The sequence below is a fragment of the Cavia porcellus genome, unplaced genomic scaffold (genome assembly GCF_034190915.1).
Source record: "Cavia porcellus strain 051 isolate PalLab524CR breed Dunkin Hartley unplaced genomic scaffold, mCavPor4.1 scaffold_1, whole genome shotgun sequence".
Classification (NCBI taxonomy): Eukaryota; Metazoa; Chordata; class Mammalia; order Rodentia; family Caviidae; genus Cavia; species Cavia porcellus.
Genome location: NW_026947484.1, coordinates 146,733,130 through 146,753,058, shown reverse-complemented (window position 1 = coordinate 146,753,058; position 19,929 = coordinate 146,733,130). Strand labels below are relative to the sequence as shown.

At 38.2% G+C, this 19,929-nt stretch overlaps 2 protein-coding genes across 4 annotated transcripts in view; both read right to left on the bottom strand.

Moving 5' to 3' along the window:
- Window positions 1–19,929, bottom strand: part of Ddah1 (dimethylarginine dimethylaminohydrolase 1) — a 267,646-nt gene that overhangs the window by 56,906 nt on the left and 190,811 nt on the right. The gene's annotated exons all lie outside the window — the stretch shown is intronic.
- LOC134477892 (solute carrier family 2, facilitated glucose transporter member 3-like) overlaps window positions 1–19,929 on the bottom strand; it is a 98,794-nt gene that overhangs the window by 21,045 nt on the left and 57,820 nt on the right. Inside the window, exon 1 of the mRNA XM_063257400.1 lies at window positions 1–19,929. This exon is cut by the window's left edge and continues 21,045 nt beyond it; it is cut by the window's right edge and continues 57,820 nt beyond it. The gene's annotated coding sequence lies outside the window, so the exon portion shown is untranslated.

Genomic DNA, 19,929 nt, shown 5'->3' with positions numbered 1-19,929 from the left:
TTAGAGATCCCTTCTTTAAATACACATGGATAAGAAGAAAGAACAAAATAAGTTGTTCTGAGACTTTAGTGGAGGTTTTCTTCTTTAAAATATATCATTTTAAAATTTTTGCACCAAATGCTGGGAAAGGAACCATATGATCGCAAAATGGTTAATTAAGAAATGTTGGACACAGAGAGGTTGTCTGTTCTTTGTGGATGTGCAGAGCAGACCGGAATGCACCTGGTCCACCTGAGCCCCTCATTATTTTGAAGACCCTGGATAGCTCGTAACACCCGATGAGGCTGCCAACTCCTTGTCTGCATTGACTACATGCCATGTAATCTATTTTATAAGTAAAGAGGCTTTAAAATTCATGAAGCTTGTTGAAAGCTCAACTGTCACATTCTACTCATTCCACAGTGTATGGGAAAAAGAGCAGACATTTCAACTGAAGCCATTATTGTGCTGAAAACCATATTCCATTAAATTGCTAATAAAGCTACTCCAAGATGTTGATCACATTAACCATACAGTTGCATTCCTTTCCTTTACACCAACGGACCCAATTTCATTCTATGCAGTATTACTTTCTCTATACCCTTTATTCCCAGAATTCAAAGCACTTATTCAGTAAGTTTGTAATCCAGTTTAGTATGCTATTAACAGAATTCTTTAGCAGAGATCATGGAAAAAGAAAATCAAACTTATTCTAGGGTCAGTGACCAGTTTTAAGAGAAACACATTCTAAGCCAGTTTAAAAGAAAAGGTCAGGATCCATGAGGTATTAAGGAAAAAAATAAAAGAAAAAACATTCATTTCCACAATTTTCCAGCATTCCTTAAAAATAAAAACAAGCCCAAGTGTGAAATGGTAAGGTCCTGGTCCTGTACTAATGGTAAAAGACAATACTGCTATTCATAGGAAGCCTGAAAGCAAGGGTATTTTACTCAACACCAGGGAAGTTTTGGATTCCCTTGTTTATTCTGGGGTTCAAAATCAAACACTATAAATTTTCAGATAGTCTCTCAGGGTAAGTAGTAATAGACAATGGATTAAATGCTCTAATTTTGATTTTTCCTAAGCATAAGTGTCTATCATAAGTGGAATATTTAGTCACTAATGTCATTAGGGTGTTAAATATTGAAAACAGATGAAGTTGAATAGACACCCTAGGCATTTTAAAAAGAACACATCCTTTACACTGTCTACCTCATAATTAGTTTATTCTCCATTTAAAAATAATTTAAAATATAAGATAGTAAAACGAACTAAATTTGAGGGAGCAAAATGTTTGGAATTTTAAAATTCCATCATGAAGCAGGAAGCAGTAATTTTCTTGTATATTTTCTATTCTATGTCCGTATTAGACTCTCAGAAGAAAGGGGATATTCCCCAAAAAAGGGTATGAAATGCCTGTTTCTATCCCAATAGTTTTCCAACAGATGGAGGAAGAACAATTCTCTTTTCGTAGGTCACACAGTTTGGGAAAAATCTGCCAGTATCTCTCACATGTTTTTTCATCACCAGCAAAATCAGGTTGAATAAAAGTAAAATTCACTTTCTTAAGTACTTTAGGAATATGAAGATATTTATGTCTTTCTATAGGGACCAAGATCAGGTATACTGGAGTAGTCTTTCCTGCAGCTTCTTTTTGAAACATCTTAGGGGCAACACAGGAAAATCAACTCTAAATCATGCATAAAGCCATAGAAGAGAGGAGGTAAATGTTAAAGCAACAATAATATGATTCAACAAAAATAAAAATGAGTAATACACCCAATATAAAAACAATCCACAGCAACTTCACAACTCAACAGAAACAAAAACACACCATTATTCTAACAAGTATTTATGGATCACTGAATATGCGTCAAAGCTACATGCAGATCTGTGTGGTAAATTTCTGGATTGGAGAATTAAGTGAAAATAAATCCACACCGTGGAAACTCAGGAGAACACCACAGAAGAGGGTGGCCCCTCCCGCCACCATCTCCACCTAGGTGACCTGGGTGAACCACCTGAAGGCCCAAAGAACCGGCCTTCCCTTGGCTATGGCCCGGACCCTGAACTGCTCTTGGGAAGGCCCAGAGACCACAGGGAATGCCAGAGACATAGCAGGGTTCCAACAAAGGTGCACAGGACCGAAGGAGACAAGTGGGGCACAAAATCTGAAGCCACAATAACAACATGAGCCAACAGGCGATGGATAAGAACCAAGGACTCGGTAACCAGCCCTGTTCTCATGTCTTTTCACTTTTTCTCTTCTTATTTTCTTCCTTCTCTCTCTTTCCCTCTCTCCCTCTCTTTATATCTCTCTCTCTCTCTCCTTCATTCTTCTTTCTTTTTTCTCTGTTTTCTAAGTGGCTGGGGAGAACTCCAGTCACAGAAAACTAGTTTCATCCCCCAAACCCAGAGACCAAGTTCAGATAATCCCTTGAATATTCTTTCCTTGTTTCTTTTCTACCCACTTCTCTAGTTTCCCAAGCCTTGTCCTCTAGGTTGCTTCTACTTGCTTTCCAGTTATCTTAGTGTTATTCACTCTCCTCCGTAAATTTCCCCATAACAGGGTAAGACCAATTAACAAGGGAAACAACTTTTCATACAAATTTCTAGTTTTTTTTTTTTTTTTTTTTTTGTCTTTTTCTTTTTTTTTTATCGGTACCGGGGATTGAACTCACGACCGCCTGCTTGCAAGGCAGGTGCTTATGCTGCTGAGCTAAATCCCTAGCCCCAAATTTCTAGTTTATGATGGGTTCTGTTATATAACTATAGACTCTGCTCCCATGGTTTAAAGTATAAAATTATGAGTTCCACAGTTTTTCAGTTTCTAAATTGTGCTTGATGTTATTGTTACATTTTACTATCTTAGCTAGGATGTCATATCTGCTGTAATCAGTTGTTCTCCCTTCCTGTAACAATACTGGGAAGCTCAGGGATAATAACCTCACCACAGCCCTACACCAAAGGACTGATAGTGAATTCTCATATCAGTAAAACAGAATGAGCACAAATAATGCAATGCTGCACCTCAAGCTTCTACAAAAAGTAGAGCAAGTCAAGTCGAAAGCCCATACAAGGGAGGAAATAATAAAGATCAGAGCAGAAATTAAAGCAATTGCGACTAATAAAACAATACAAAGAATTAATGAACTGATAAGTTGGTTCTTTGAAAGAACAAATCAAATTAATAAAGCCCTAGGCAACCTTATCAAAAAAGGAAAGAAAAACTCTAATTCATGCAATAAAGAATGAAGAGGGTGAAAACACTACAGATCCTGTGAAAATTCAGATCATCAATACCTACTTTGAAAATCTTTACTTGAAGAAGATGGAAAGCACAGAAGAAATGGGCAGATTCCTAGAAATGTATGAATTACCAAGGCTGAATCAAGAAGATATAAAAATTCTGTGCAACCCAAAATCAGTTAATGGAATTGAAAATGTAATTAAAAACTTACCGATGAAGAAAAGCTCAGGTCCTGATGGATTTGTGACTGAATTCTACAAGAAATTTAGAGAAGACTTAACATAAACATTCTTCAAACTCTTTAATGAAATTGAAAGGGAAGCAATTCTCCCTAATTCATGTCTGGAGAGAAGTATTACTCTGATGCCAAAACCAGAGAAAGACTCAATCAAAAAAGAGTACTATGGATCAATCTCTCTAATGAACATAGATGCAAAAATCCTCAGTCAGATACAAGCAAACAGAATGCCACAAATCATCAAGAAGTTATATACGATGACCAAGTGGGATCCTTATCTTTGATAAAGAGGCCAAGTATGTGCACTGGAAGAAAGATAACCTCTTTAATAAACGGTGCTGGAAAAACTGGCTTTCTACATGCTAAAGACTAAAACTAGACCTATGTCTATCACTGTGCACTAAACTAAAGTAAAATGGATCAAAGATCTAAATATTAAAACAGAAAACTAAATTTATTGAAAAAGAATGTAGATAAAATCTAGAAGACAAAGGGGTAGGCAAAGAGTTCATGAACAAAAACCAAAATATGAGAATCCTTCAAAGAATCAACAACTAAGGTCTCATCTTATTAAAAAGTTTTGCATATCAAAAGTACCACTAGCAGAGTGAAAAGAAAACCGAGAGTGGGGAAAAATTTTAGCCAACTGTCCCTCAGAAAAAGGACGTATATCAAGAACATATAAAGAACTGAAAAAAATCAGGCCCCCCAAATTCAAAGACCCAATCCAAAAATGAACACCAGAGATGAACATACACTTCTCAGATGAAGAAATACAAATGCCAAATACATGTATGAAAAAATGTTCAACCTCATTGGTCATTTGAGATATGCAAATTAAAATAATACTGCGATTCCATCTCACCCCAGAAAGAATGGCTATCATAAGAAATCAACCAATAACAAATGCTGACAGGGTTGTGAGGGAAAAGGAACCCTTCTCCACTGTTAGTAGACTAGTACAACTATAGTGGAAATCAGTGTGGAGATTTCTCAAAAAATTAGTATTAGAGGTCCCATTTGTCCCCGCTATTCCGCTTCCGAGTATTTTCCTAGAAAAACTGAATACATCATACCACAGCAATATGAGTGCACCCATGTTTATAGCTGCACTATTGTTTTTTTGTTGTTGTTGCTTTTTTTTTTTTAAATTGGTACCAGGGATCAAACTCACAACCACACACTTGCAAGGCAGGCGCTTATGCCGCTGAGCTAAATCCCCAGCCCTATAGCTGCACTATTTGTAATAATCTAAATCTTGGAAACAATTCAAATCAATGGAGGAATGGATAAAAAAGATGTGATATTTTTATATAATAGAGTACTCCTCAGATATAAAGAAAAACGAGGCTTTTATAGGACAGATAAACGAGGCTTTTATAGGATCATATTCATAAGTGAATTAAAACAAACTCACACATACAAACTTCATCTTGTCTCCCTTGTGTGAAAAACTGAAAGAGTAAATAAAATCCAAAATTTACAATAGATATTGTGAAAAGGAAAGAAACCACTCAAAAGGAAAGAACAACTGGGATGGGGAAAAGGAAAAAAGAAAAGAATATATATGCAAAATAGCTAATATAATTATACTACTAATTTCTCTTAGTTTACTGAAAGGATCTGTTTGTGCTTGCATTGATCAACCTTGCATGCCCATGCCTTATAATCTGAGCAGTTACTTTGAAGATAACGATAAATATATTAACCACTGTTAATTTCCTATTGTCCTGTTTTGAAATTCTGCACCATTGTTTTATTTTTGTCTTTTTAAAATAAAGAGGGAAATAAAGCCACAGAATCATGAAATGTGGGAAACAGAATATATCTTAGTGGTTATAAAGATCAGAATGTCATCTCTCAACTAGGTTTAGAGACAGTTCCTTAGTGATAGGAGCAAAGCAGGATTTGAAACCAGGTCCTTTAATTTATTGTATCACAAGATTCCTGATAAGCTAGATGTATTTTTGAGGCAAAAGCTAATGTTGATCACTAGTAGAAAGTGATTTCTACTCCAAACATGAGAATTTTATTCTCAAATAAAGAGACTCTAACAGTCCAAATCCAAGCACAAATGATCAGATTTCCTTTAAAGTTTTTTTATCGCCTAGCTGGCATTTCACCTTTTCCTGTCACCCCATGAAGAACCAAACCAAAGGCCACAGAATAAACGTGGCTTGACAAAGAAGAGAGTGAGGACCCTGGTCTTCCATGACATTATCCAGGCAGGGGCCGCTTTAGAGGTTTACACACAACAAAGACTAGGGGGTCTGGGTGGTTTTCAACTGGTATTGATAGCAGAAATTTTAAAACATGAGTAATTCATGACATATTGCTACATTTTGCCTATAAGTTTCTTTTAGGAAGGAAAACATATCCCATGGTCCCCTCCCTTCCTTCCATCTTTCTTTCAGTCTGTGTCTGTCTTGTCTGTCTATCTGTCTGTCTGTCTCTCTCTCTCTCTTTCTCACACACACACACACAGCCATGCAACACATCCCTGCACCAGTAGCCTTTGAGGAATCTATTTGAGATTAAAGATTTGGCTTCCTAAATTGAAGACTTTCGTTTCTCTTCATTAATATTTGAATCCGGGCTACATGAGGAATTAAAAAATATATTGCATAAACAATTACACAATTTTTGTATTTCATGTCTAGTTTTTGATAGCTTAACACATTGAAAATATATAGAGAGGGGCTGGGGATTTAGCTCAGCGGCATAAGCAACTGCCTTGCAAGCAGACAGTCGTGAGTTCGATCCAGTACTGATAAAAAGGAAAAAGACAAAAAATATATATATATATATAGAGAGAGAGTGAAAGAAAAGTTTTCAGCATGTGAAAGCCACACAAATATAAAGGAATAAACTAATTTGATTTTATAGGTGACTTATTTTGCTCTATTCCATTATTTCAATCATATTTTGCATACTGGCACTTAAGAAGTATACAGATGGAAGATAATTTTATTCAGTACATGAGTGAATATAAAATTTTGAAAAACAGAAATGCATAAAAGAAGTTAATGAGGATGAACGAACTCTATTAAAAAAAAAAGCAAGAGAGCAGGTGTAAGCTATTAACAGGTCATTTTGTATCTTCCCAGTTTCTTCTCAAATATGTCAAATGCAAATCTTGCCTTGTTTATGTGCTTATCATGTCTTGATTAATAAAAATTTCTAGCAATTTAATGGGAAAACGGTTACACTTTGCTACAGAAGACAGAAAAAGTAACAGTAAATTAGTATCCTATTTAGGGACACTGGGATTCCTTTTAAGCAGAAATCCTGGCAAATGAAATACACTATTCTTGCAAACAAAGTAAGGTTTCAGAAAGCTGTTGGTGGTGTCACTAAACCAGGCATGGCAGGAAAAAGGAGAAGATAACCTACATTTGTCTGGAATCCTGCAGAGAATTTAGAAGGACAGATGAAGTTTTCTTTCTCCTTCCCTTCCTTTCCTTCCCCTTCCTTCCTTCCTTCCCTCCATTTTCCCTTCCTTTTTTCCTTCTTCTCTCGCTCTCTCTTTCTTTCAACACAGGGTCTTGTTGTTGTGTAGTTCAGGCTGGCCCTGAACTCATAGCAATCCTCTTGCCTCAGCCTCCCAAGTGCTGAGATTATGTGTGCATGCCACCATATCCAACTTGAAATTCTAAACTTAAAAAAGAAAAACTCTCCAGAGGCAAGTTTCAGAAAGTATTTTTTTACTTTTGCCACTTCTAAATTTCCTAGTGTGCTTTAAAATGCAGGGGAAAATAAGTATTAGGGTAGGCACCATGATGTTTTAAAAGTGTGCTGAACTTAACTGATTGCTGCATTATCTGCAAATAAATTATTTTCATTTTTGACTTTTCTGTAGCAAATTTTTGGGAACCACATAAGGGTTAAGAGCTATAATAATTACGCAGTTCCTTGTTTCACAAATGAACACACTGACGCCCTGCTCAAAGTCACCAGCGAGTTAGTTCCATTTCAGAGCTGTCTTCTACAGCTCTGGGCAGTGAGTGAACAGTGCTTTTCCTGCTGCGCTGTCCCCCCACCAAAAGCTGAAATGGCTGCGCTCAGTAATGCTGTCCTTCCAGACTCTCCTCCTGGTTGGCTTTAGTTACATCCCAGCCTCACCACAAAGTGATAAATTATGTATGAGTTTTCACCACCACTCTAGAGAAGAGGAAAGTAGAGGACCCAGTTTCACATCACCAGCCTTGGAAACTCAGCGTCATCTTTAACTCCTTCCTAATTCCTCCCCTTCCCCATGTTTCTACCACTGGAAGGGCTCTTGGATTCACATGCACTGCGATTTATTTCCTAGCTGCCTGAAAGATGGCAAAGCTTCCTACTGATCTCCTACTGGCTTTCCCTTCTCTAATTCATCATACACATGATGACCAGAGTCATTTTCCTAAAACAACTGAAATCTCAACAGTTTGAAAACCTAAGCTTACCTAACATTCACACTGAAATTTTCTTTTACATATAGTTGTTTCCTGTAACTCTCTCTTCAAAATCTTATACAATTGTGTGAAGTTATTATTTTCTCCACTTAATGAATGAGGAACTAGGCTTTACATAATTAATGTGTAATAGATAAATTTAAAAGCCATGGGCTCTGTTATGTGAAAACACAATGTTATTTTCTTACAGCTGGAAATGTTTCTAGAAGCAGAAGGTAATCCAAGTAAATGTAATAGACAGTTTCTCAATCATTCTGGAGTTCTGTTCCATTCCTTCTCCTTCCCCTTCACCACTTCCTTGTGAAGTGACATTGGTACTGAGCATTTACCCACCGTCCTCTGCCGTTGTCTTCCAGGCTGTACAACTGCCCACTGCAAGCTCAGATTCTCGCTGGCACTGTCCTGTCTAAAACACCCATACTCCCCCTCAGCACTGGCTACCTGAACCCCGCTGATTCTCTAGCCTACATTCTGGTCCTGCCACACACAGCCTTTTGCATTAGTGTCCTTCACCTCTCTTCCCTGACTCTGTCTTCTTTCCTGCCATCTGTCGGTATTCATAGGTGCACGGACAGGAGAGGAAAGATGGCGCCAGTATGAGCCCTGAAGCCACAGGAGGACCTGCTGTAACCCAGAGTTTAGCACAGCAGGCCGGCTACTCCTCTCTTCTGGAGGGATTCTATGAGGACTGACGTCTCCTGGGCTTCACTAAATGAAGTCCTTGGTTTACATAATGGCAGCAGACAGTGTGATTGCAGTAGGAGCCTGCATTTGCAGTTCTCTCTCTTCCCTTGGTTCCTTTGGCTGTCTAAACAGGAGGAATTCCTTCTGTTTGGGAGTGGTTCCATCACTTAATCTCAGCTTCAGCTTCAGTAAAACTGGGATAGCAAGAACATATGCATGGTAAGGATTAAAGTAATACAGTTACAACATCTAGAAAAGCAACTAGCACAAACTTTCTTATCTGTAACTCTGAAATCTCAAAAGTCCTCCAAAGTAAGAGTCTTACTTTAAAAATTTAGTACTAAAACCTGACATGATGTGAAAATTTTTATAGACTTTATCTCCTCAAGAATGTATACTTTAGTTTTGCTGCACAGATGTGTTTAAGTGTTATGTTATAAAATATAGCTTAAACACCCCATTTGTTTTCAAAATCTGAAAAATTCTGTTTTGAAATATCTGATCCCATCAGCACTGGAGGAAGACTTGTACATTTGAAAGATATTTTTTCTGGATATAGAATTGTAGATTTCTTTTCAGCACTTTCAAGACTGGTGTTACTTCTTTAAAGGCTGCGTTGTTTCTAATGAGAATTCTGCTGCCATTCTTTTCTCCTCTATATTCAATGATTCTTTTTCCCTAAAATTTTTCTATCTGCTATTGGTTTTGGTTATTACATTATAATATTACTATAATATATTTTTGTTTGACTTTATTATCCCAGTATTTGGGACTGGGTATTTAAGTCTGTGGGTATATACTTTTCAGCTCTGAAAAATGCTCACACATTATTTACTCAGATTGTTTTGGGATCTCCCCAGCTCCAACTGGTTTGTTGGCTGGAATTTCAGGAAGTCTTTGTTTCTCTGTATTTTATTTTAGAACGTTTCTATTGTGATGCCTTCAAATTCATTCTATCCAGCATGATTTCCACTGAAGGTATGCTTTTAATTTCTCTTTATTTATTTATTGAGAGACGGTCTCGCTATGCAGTCCTGGCTGGCGCTGAACTCACCATGTAGCTCAGACTGGCCTCAAACTCACAGCAAACCTCCTACTTCAGCTTCATGGGAGCTGGGATTACAGGCATGCATCCCCACTCTTGGTTGCTTTTAATTTCTACAAACCTCATTTGGGTATTTTCTATAACCTTCTACACCTTGTCTAGCCACAATGAATTTTTCTATACACTTAAGTATATGTATGAGATCTTATGACAGCTGTTTTAAAGCTATCTTAAAATATTCTTTACTACTTCCAGCATTTCTGTCATTCCCATGTTTCTATTAAATTGATTTTTCCCTAAATAGGGGTCATATTTTCTGACTCCCTGCAAAATTGTTAATTTTACATTAGATACTGAATGTTGTAAACATTATTCAGTGCTAGATTGCGTCATATTTCTTCAAAGAGTATTAGCTTTGATGTTGGTGTATAGTTAAATTTCAAACCAACTTGATCCTTTGAGATTTTTTTTTTTTAATTTTTTTTTTTTTAATTTTTATTTAAGGAGAAAAGAAAAGAAAGAAAAAAAAACAGTGAAGGGGTACAAGTTATACAGATTTACAGAATAAAAAAATGCGCAGTAGGAAATCACTAGTTAATGGATTACATATTGCCATCTTAGAAATAATTGTTCAAGTCACAAAATTAAAGCTTGTAGAGTGGACATTCCACCAATGATACTGCAAACAGTTCCGTTCAATGATCCAATAAAACTCTGTGATATCATTTTCTATCTTATACTTTTAAATATACATGCAGTTATATAGTTTAGAGCACTTTCTTTTCCTCTCTTTTGTACAGTGACTATTACACATTTTGGGTTTCATTGCTCCCACGGTTCTTGTTGCTTTTTTGGAAGAGAGTAAAACCAAATGTGACATAACAGAACAGAATCGGTCAAGTCAAAAGGGTGGACATAATAGATAATATAAAAACATATTACAAGGTGATCAACAATGGTTACCCTAATGCCTCCCGCTATTTCTAATAGAATTGCCTATATCATTAGTTGTAATACAATTGAACAAAACCGTAAAGAATAAAACCGACAAAACCAAAACATTGGAGACATTGTAGGTCTTCAAAAGTAGATAAAAGTTAACGAGAATGGGCGTTGTAATGAATCTCATTATCTTCTCAGCTGATGCCTAAACTTTCGAACCTGATACTATCCAGCAAAACAGAATATAGGAACCTCAGTCAAAAACAAGATGGTGAGAGCAATACAGGGCTTCAAATCGAGATAATAGAAAGTCGAAGTGGGTTACTATATTATATCCTGCTATATTTTTCCCTGTAATTAAATGGGTAAAAATAAAAAAGTAAATAATGGAGTGGAGATTGAGAAAAAAAAGGGCATAACAGCGAAACAGGGCAGATCAAAACATAACCATTTAAGCAGAACAGTGTTTCACCACCAGCTAATCCTGACCCAAAAATAGTTACCATATTGACTCCCTCCCTGAAGTCCTTGAGTACAACTTCATACACTGTAGCATTAAGTATATCAAAACAATGTATATCCATTTAAGAGAATAACAGCATTACAGAGCTTTTAGAATCGACCAACAGAAAATGAACAATGGTCTCTGTATAATCTCCTTGTCTTTAAAAGGTTTTTTCTTATATTATCGTACATAGTAAAATCCAATAAGATACAACCTGTTTAGACCATTGGAGACAGAAGAACAAAAGCTAGATGAGACCTCAAAACAAGATGGTACTAAATCAGCATTACCTATTAAGATGTCATTTTCTCCAAAAAAAGCTGTTCCTATCATCCAATCTTCTCTGTCTCATTTCTGTTGAGCTCTTTTTCTGTCAGTAGCTGTCAGTTTGTCTTCTTCGTTTTGGTCTCTGCTCTATTCGTTGTGGCCTCCCCGCCCCTATTTCTGGGTTCTTTGTATTTTTCTTTTTTTAGAATATCCTGCAATACTTTCTGTAGGGTTGGATTGGTGGTTGCAAATTCCCCCAGTTCCTCTTTATCTTGGAAGCACCTCGTTTTTCCATCAATTTCCAGGGACAGTTGTGCAGGATATCTCAATCTTGGCTGTAGATTATTATCTTTCAAAGCTTGAATTATTTCTCCCCATGCTCTTCGTGATTTGATGGTTTGTGAAGAGAAATCTGCTGTAATTTTGATGGGTCTTCCCTTGTAAGTGATCTGTTTCTTGTCTCTTACAGCTTTTAATATTCTGTTCTTGTATTGAATTTCTGGAATTTTTATTATTATATGCCTGGGTGTTTCTCTGTTAGGGTTGTAGGTAGCTGGGGTCCTGTATGCCTCATACATTTGAGTATCTTTACCTTTTGCTAAATTAGGAAAATTCTCCTGGATTATTTCTGTGAGTAGCTTTTGTAGTTCACTTGTTTGTGTCCCTACTTCTTCTTTTATGTTCTTAATCCTTAAGTTATGGCTCCTCTTATCATCTTCTTGTCTTTGTATTATTGCTGTGTGTTTCTTTGTTATTTTTAAGAAGTTTTTCATTTCATTCTCCCATGTTTCAAGTCTGCCCTCCAATTCAGATAGTCTGTCCTTAGTTTCTTTCAAGCTGTTATGCCAGTCTTGGGTATATTTCTTGATTTCTTGATAGTCCCTTTGCACCTGCTTCACATACTCAATGCTTTCTCTGTTTTCTCCATCAAGCAATTCTCCCCTCTTTTTCTGTTCTTCCACTCCACCATCTGCTTTTTCCTGGGTGGTGCTTAGCATTTCTCTAACTATTCTGCATACTTCTAGCTTCAGGTCATTGATAACTTCATTCCTGAATTGGTCTATGAGGCTCTCTAAATGGCGCTTAATGTATATTGGTACAGTGTCCACTATTGCCTGATTCTCAGGATTGGGGGTCGAGGAGCCTTTTTTGTTGCTTCCCTTCCCCATATTTTCTGTTCCTTATAAAATGTAATCTTACACAGGAGGCCCGGCTTCCCTGCCTGTCAGCTACAGCTTGATCGAATTGCGCTGGCTAGTTGTTCCCGCTCACCGCTGCGCCCCAGGGAGTTGCGGAGGAAGCAGCCTACGCGGGAGTCGGTCGCTCCTCCGGGCCACCGTCAGGCTCTGGGATCTGGGCTAGGCCAGCCTAGGGAGTCCGCGAGCAGCGTCCCTCCGGCCAGGCACCTTTCACCAATCCCGTCCGAGAGGGAAATGCGCGGCTGCAGTTGCCACCGCGCCCTGCTCTTACAGGACTGCCCGCGCCCAGAAAATCCTCCGCTGGAGTCAGACTGCGGTAGGGAGTCAGTTCCTCGCTCACCTCGCCACCAGTCAGCCTTCCTTCCTGCCCGTCGCGTTTCCGAGACCGTTCCCAGACGCCCGTTCCCAGAGCTCGGGGGTCGCGTCTCTCCTTGCCGAGCCGCTGTGGAGGTGGCCGGCCGCCGCGCGGCGGGAAATCCAAACCGCGGTTTCCGATGGCGCGGAGTCGAGTCTCCACACCGAGATTTTTCTGTTCCTATTTTAGCGCCAGGGCTGTATTCCAAGTTGGATTCTCTCAGCCCAGTTCGTTCCTGAGTCAGCAGAGCATATCTCTACTGGTTCGTATCTCCTTAGTCCGCATCATTCCTGGCCTCTGAGCCGAGCCTTTAGAGAGCGTTCAGCAGTTGCTGTTGTCTGTCCGCCATGTTCTCAGGAATCCCCCCTTTGAGATTTTTTTAAGCCTTTGTTACAGTGAATCCAGGGCAGTCTTTATTTTGGTATAAAGATGCTCCTATAATCTAGTTTATCACTGCTAAGAAATGGGTCTTCTGAGTAGCCAAAGCTCTGTGTTACATAAGGTCTGCCCAATCTGGCTTGTGGGAATATAAGTTATTCTCATCTTACCATGAATTCTAGAAATTTTTTGGCCTATTTTCTGGTGTTTCTTTTGCCAGCCTTGGGTAGTTTGTCTTCTGCAGCACAGATAAATATCCTTCTGAAGTATGAAGTAATGGCTCTGTAGGTTTCTGGAATATTCCCTCTGTCCAGTTCCTCATCTCCAAAACTTGAACCTAAAATGTTACCATTGTAGTTTCTACAAACTCTAGTTTTTGTCCCCTTAACCTAGTAAGACCGTGGATCTCCCTTCCCTTCTCACTCCCTCCCTCTGCTGTGACCTGGAAATTGCCTCTACATAGTAAGCTATGGAAATTGTGGCTCTTACTTCATTTGCTTCCCTTTTCTCAGGAACCACAGTCCTACGCTTCCTGGTGTTCACTGTCTGAGAACTGTTGTTCCATATAGTTGGCCCAGTTTTCTAATTGTTTACAACTAAGGGGAAATTCCTGTAGCTGTTAATCTTTCATAGAGAGAAGTGAATTGCCCAAACCCAAGCACTGTTACTCTGCTTCCCTGACAACCTCTATGACAACATGATGTAATTTCTCGTAACTCAAGTGACAATTTTTCCTTATTAAAACAATGAAGACCAAGAGATTCCCCTTAAATAAATAGATGGTCTAGCAATTACTTCTATAGGAAGCAAGGTAGTGATTCTTGGTGATCTAGGTGATGTTGCCAGGAGATGGAGGTAAAATTCTTGAATTTCTTTAAATGTTACTTAAAAGCCACGCTCTGATAAAACTGTTAACAGAGTTTGGAAGCTAATTAAGGATACCATTTGTAATGGTATGATAATCTGTGTCTGGACTCCATCTGGGAGATGGACCTATCACAAAGTGACTAATAAGCAAATTTAACCATTAGACTTAAATTAACAGAGACCCAGAAGCACAATTAATAACCATTGCTGATTCTGCCCCTCTTCTTTTCTGTATTATCTACTTGAGATCTGAATAACAGAGCCTCAGCCTGCTAGAGTATCTTTGCTAAAAGGCTTAAAGCCACTGGCATAGAGCAAAGCAGCTGGGAACGGTCAGGGAGGTTTTTAGTTTGAAGCATAAAACAAATTCAGAATGGCTTAGGGAAAAACATCCTGTTTAGTCTTGGTAAAGAAAACCAGAGTCATCTTAGAAGAAAATAAAGGATTAGTGGGAAAAAAAAAACATTAAATGATAGCTTAATGACCATGATCTCTAATAACTTGTCTTTAGCAGAGTTAATGTATTCTAAAACTATTTTTAATAATTTTATTAAGTTGGAAACCACGCAGACCTCTTCAAATAAGTTTGCTCTGGGAAACCTGCATGTTTGATGCTTCACTCAAGGCACTGCCTCTCATTTGGTGGTCTTTTGACTCTGTGGTCAGGACTGCCTGGAAAGAGGTGGTCCAGAAAAGCAGTGAGCTCACTGGGATCAGCCAGACCTTCTTTTGACGATAGGATCTGGCACATTTTTACTAATTCTGTAACCTTGACTTTTCCAGTTTTTGGTCCTTAACCATAAAGTGCAGATTATAAAGTGATTATCCTGTCAGGTTGCTGTGATGATTAAATGAAACAATGAAAACAAAAGAAATAATGCACATAAAAGCTTTAGTAGGAAGCCTGACACACAGTAGGCTCTCAATTTAAGCTATTATTGCTGTTACTAGTGCTGTGGGTTTTCTCACAGGGCTGGAGATAGCACCAGGGCTGCACTCATGCTAGACAAGGGCTCTGCTACTGAGGTATACTTTCACATACATTATTGTTAAGAAAAATATAAACTGCTTCTTGAATTTTAGTCTTGTAAATGCAAGTTATATAGGCAATAAATGTCATACACTATGAGACTAGAGGAATAATCCAAATAGCTTACTGTAATTATAAAAAATGATTTTAACTCTTGCTGTTTTTCCAGAGAAGTGAACCTAGAAGTAAGGGCAGACACAACATGATCTGTCTTACCATTTCCCTTCCAGCACAACTGATAAACGCACTATACAGAATCATCTAACATGAAAATATCTATAAGGAACATAGGTGTTTATGGATGTAGCACTCAGGAAAACCCTATTGACTGCTAACACTTTAGGACAACCAGTAACTCTCTGAAGAACAAGAAAGAAGGTGTCACCTTTGCTGTGCTTTTCATGAAGCTATTTTTATCGATTTTCAATACAGAATGTTTTGTGCTCAGGCTGACAGCCAGTTGTGAGTCTCACCAGCTCAAAATTTACTAAGCGGAATTCAAAACTGATAATCCCTGGAGGTCCTGCAGCAAATGATTAAATTCACATGATTTGGAATCAAACAGCTTGGTCCAAATCCTTGTCCTGATGATGTTTGGTCAAGTTACTTATGCTCAGAGTCTCAATTTCCTCATCTGTAAAATGGATGTTAAAGGTTGTTTTCACCTGATGGTGGTTGTACTGAGTAAAACAGTGTGTGCAAAGCATTTAGGATAATGCTGTAGTCAGTAAATGTTCATTAATTCTTCTCTACTTCTTGTCCGTTAAATTTTAGGCTACGAGCCTAGCTTAAAATTAAACTACGTGTTACTTCCATTATGGCTGAACATACATGTACCAATGTTGCTGTGTTGGACACTGTGTTTGACGCTTTAGTTACTTGGTAGCAATCCTCTTGTCCAATGCATGCATCTTCATTAGAGACTGTGAATTCTGTCAGGGTGAAATTTTTACTGTCACATAATATATGGGGCCTGCCATGATGCCTCACCCAGTAGGAGAAGCTAATGAGATTTTATAAAATGAATAAATGGGCCAACGATGAATGAGTGATACAACAGCAGGATGCTTAAGATGAAGTGGGGAAAAAGGGTTAGGAAAAATAGAGAAATCAATGTATCATGTATAGGTACAAATGCCCTTTGATGAATATGATTGTTACGTATATAACTATATATATTAAAAAGATTAAATCCTTGACTCAGGGAATTCATGCTGTATTTGAAACTGGAATTCATCTTCCAAAAGGCAGTGGAAGGAGGGAGAGATAGGGGTAGGAATTTCAGGTAGTGGAATCACAATTAATAAATTATCAAAAATTCTATGACAGTTATGCTAATATAATTCAGTGATAATGGCAAAAGAATGTGTGATCAAACTTGACATCCTTAAAAACATCTAACAACAAAACAGAAGCATCCTTAGTATTTATCATAGGAGGAAAAAATCTTCTTAATTTTGTATCTGAGGTTAGAAAGGAAAGGAACATGCTGTCATACATTCTTCTGCTTTGGGTCAAGTTCAGTGCAGCTCCAGTGTCCTTGCTCTGTTTGCTGGTGGTTAGGGATATTACTCATGACTCCCCTTCCTCTACTCCACCTTAGGCCTATTAGAAAGAGACCCTGACAAACAGAGGGTGGAGTGGGTCAAATGCTAGCATCATCCAGAGTTCCCTGGTAATGGCCAGTGGAGAACTGGCAAGGTTTCCCACTTCCATTTGGGAATTTGATTCTCAAATCTCCCTGATTTGCATGCAGGGAGAATCTGAAATTGCATTATCATCTCTGCCCACCTGTGCACAGACTTTCCACAAGACAATAGGGAACAGAGGGCAATGGCTGCTCTTCTGAGCAAAGAGAAAATGCTAGAATCTGCTTCCTGCAGTGAAGCTACCTGCTAATTCATTCTCAAGTATGACTGACCAACAACAGCAGCCGTTTTCTAAGGACAGAAGGACTGAAATGGCTTACTACAATGGTCCCCTCTTCTAAGGAAACATAGCGATAAAGGTTCCCTGTTACTTGCACTCCATGTACAATTATTTTTTAGGAGAGAGGAAAGGAAAGATGCAAAAGCAATAAAAGATTGTGAACATATTCTGGCTTCTCTCCTTTTCAAATTGTTCCCCATTGATCCTATACTGCTTTTGGATGAAACAGTTGCTTGTTCTGCTATAGAGAGCAGAAAGCCAAACGTTGTTTATAGAGTGAATACTTTCATCTCTGTGGTATAAGAAGAAATAGGTTGGTCTTTGCCTCCAGTTTCTGGCACAGAGCTCCTGAAGCCCTTGGAATTTCCTGAGTGATAAGAATGGTTTTGTTTCATAACAAGCGCCTTTCCACTGCACCTGAGTTTACACTAATAAGGTGGCAAGGTGGGTCCCTAGATAGCCTTATGATGAGACTCATTACTAGGAAGACTAAGTAATTGTAGAGTTGGAACTTTCAGCCTCAACCACTGACCTCCAAGAATGGTGGAAAACAGAAATTAAACTCCACAAAAATTCCTGAGAAGCAAGAGCTGCTGTACTTCAGTGTTGGTGCTGTGACAGTGGTATACCCAGAGAAGGCATGGACATTCTTAGACTACCTTCACACTAACCCAATGAATCTCTTCTCTCTGGCTGTCCATACGTCCCATCCTTTATATTAAACTGGTAAAAAAAAAATTCCCCTGAATTCTACAAGCTACTCCAGGAAATCATTAAATACAAGCAGTAGGTTGTAGAAATCTTCCAGTTTACAGATGGCCACTCAAAAGTTCAAAAAGCCCAGACTTATGAACTGGGACCAATCAGTCTTTAACTTGTGGGAGTGAGCCTTTGACTGATGGGGTACTAACTCCAGGTAGATCGTGTCAGATTGAACTAAACTGTAGGATGCCCACCTGATGTTGGAGAACTGGTCACTGCGATAAAAATCCCTCCCATCTGGTGTCAGAAATGTTCTCTATAAGTGTACAGGGACCTGGATTGTGTTTTCCCAGAATCCCTAACTAGGAGGGGACTGGTAAGAGAAATTTACTAGCTGATAATGACCAAAAATTGGATGCTACAATTCAAGTAGCCTAAAAATCAAAGCTATTTTATTGTTTGTTGGTCACATAAGTAATAATATGGAGGAAATTAAATCAGTCTAGTTGCTAGTGTCAATAGTTCTCAGGTAATTCACCTTGGAGACAACACAAGCCAACATTTCTCAAGTTCAGTGAATGTTTTACTTATATTAGTACCTTTTTTTTTAGATTTCTCTATGATAGCCCAGTTAAACAGAAGATCTGCTTTTTTTTGGTTGGCCTATGTGTCCAAGAAGGTTTTTGGTTGTGTGTGTGTTGTTGATTTGTTGTTTATCTTTCCTTCCAAGAACCATGACCCTACATTGCTGTCTTAGACATTTGATCCATGATAAAAATTTGAGTTCATTAACATTATCAAGAACAATCAGGATGGATCATCTGAAGAACAGTCTACTCTCCTAGAGATGCTAAAATGTACACCTGGACGAAGACTGTCCAGCTGCTGTAAGACTGAAGTTGGTGAACTGCACCAACTGTAAAAATGTGATAAATGATACAGTTTACCTCACCACACTGTCCACACAGGGTCGCTAAGAGAAAATGTTTCTTTGAGCTTGTAGTAAACACGTCTTTCCCTCGGTTAACTGATTTGCCTGTATATTTGTGTCATCATAAACGAAACCACTTGTCAAGTTCACATCTATTTTGGCCATGAGAAAGCTTACAGTAGAATCTGTGTCAGTGTCACACTTACAACAGTATCAGACCCTGAATACCACTAACTGTGCTCCTGGCTTTACCTGATGGCAATGATTCTTCCTTTATTCTTCCATCCATCTTTTCATTGCTTGTACCTTGTATTTTATATATCCTTATAAGTACTCTTATATCTCTTTCACAGCATGATGGTGCATAAATGAAAAACAAAGGCAAGCAGAAATCTGATCCACAACCATGGTGTGATTCATTTCTTCAAAGGCATGGTGGGTGGATGCCTGGGGTTTTTACAGCTTTATCCATACAATGCCAGAACACTGGCTAAAAAGTGAGCACTTCTGAGTATGTTACATTAATACCTGTCAATAAATTTTTGTGCTGCAAAGAAACAGCATTTAAGTACTCAGAAGTAACTATGAGGAAATATACTATGTTGACAAAGTCTAACCATAAAATTATAGAAATTTTTCCTTTTTTCCCAAGAGCCTAGAGCTCCATAAAAAGGAAACCTATTATGAAAACTAAAAAAATCATGAAAAGTAAATCTTTTATTACAGATATTTTCCTTTTTTTAAAACCTATATTTACAGTATTCATTTTCTGGGAGCATTGGAGAATGATTAAATAAATCAAATACAGATAATTTAAACAGCATACACAAATACCATGATTATATGGTATTCTCTTTTTTGTACTTTCAGAATCTTTATTTCAGAACAAAGAACCATAGTTAATATTAATAGTAGAAAATTCAAATGGAAATATTTACAGTGTAGTCACTGAGAAATGGGAACAACTCTACCCACATTACTGCCACGTGACTGAAGAGGCAGAAGAGGTGCAGTCTGAGGAAAGTCACCTTTTGCAACACAGCCTCCCTCCCTAGTTATACCACGTTTATCCACAGACTCAGTGAGCAGCAGGAAAGGTGAGAACCAAGGACTGAGATACTATTATCTGCAAGAGTTTGGCCAAACGGGCTGAGACGTGAAAACACCAAGGAGG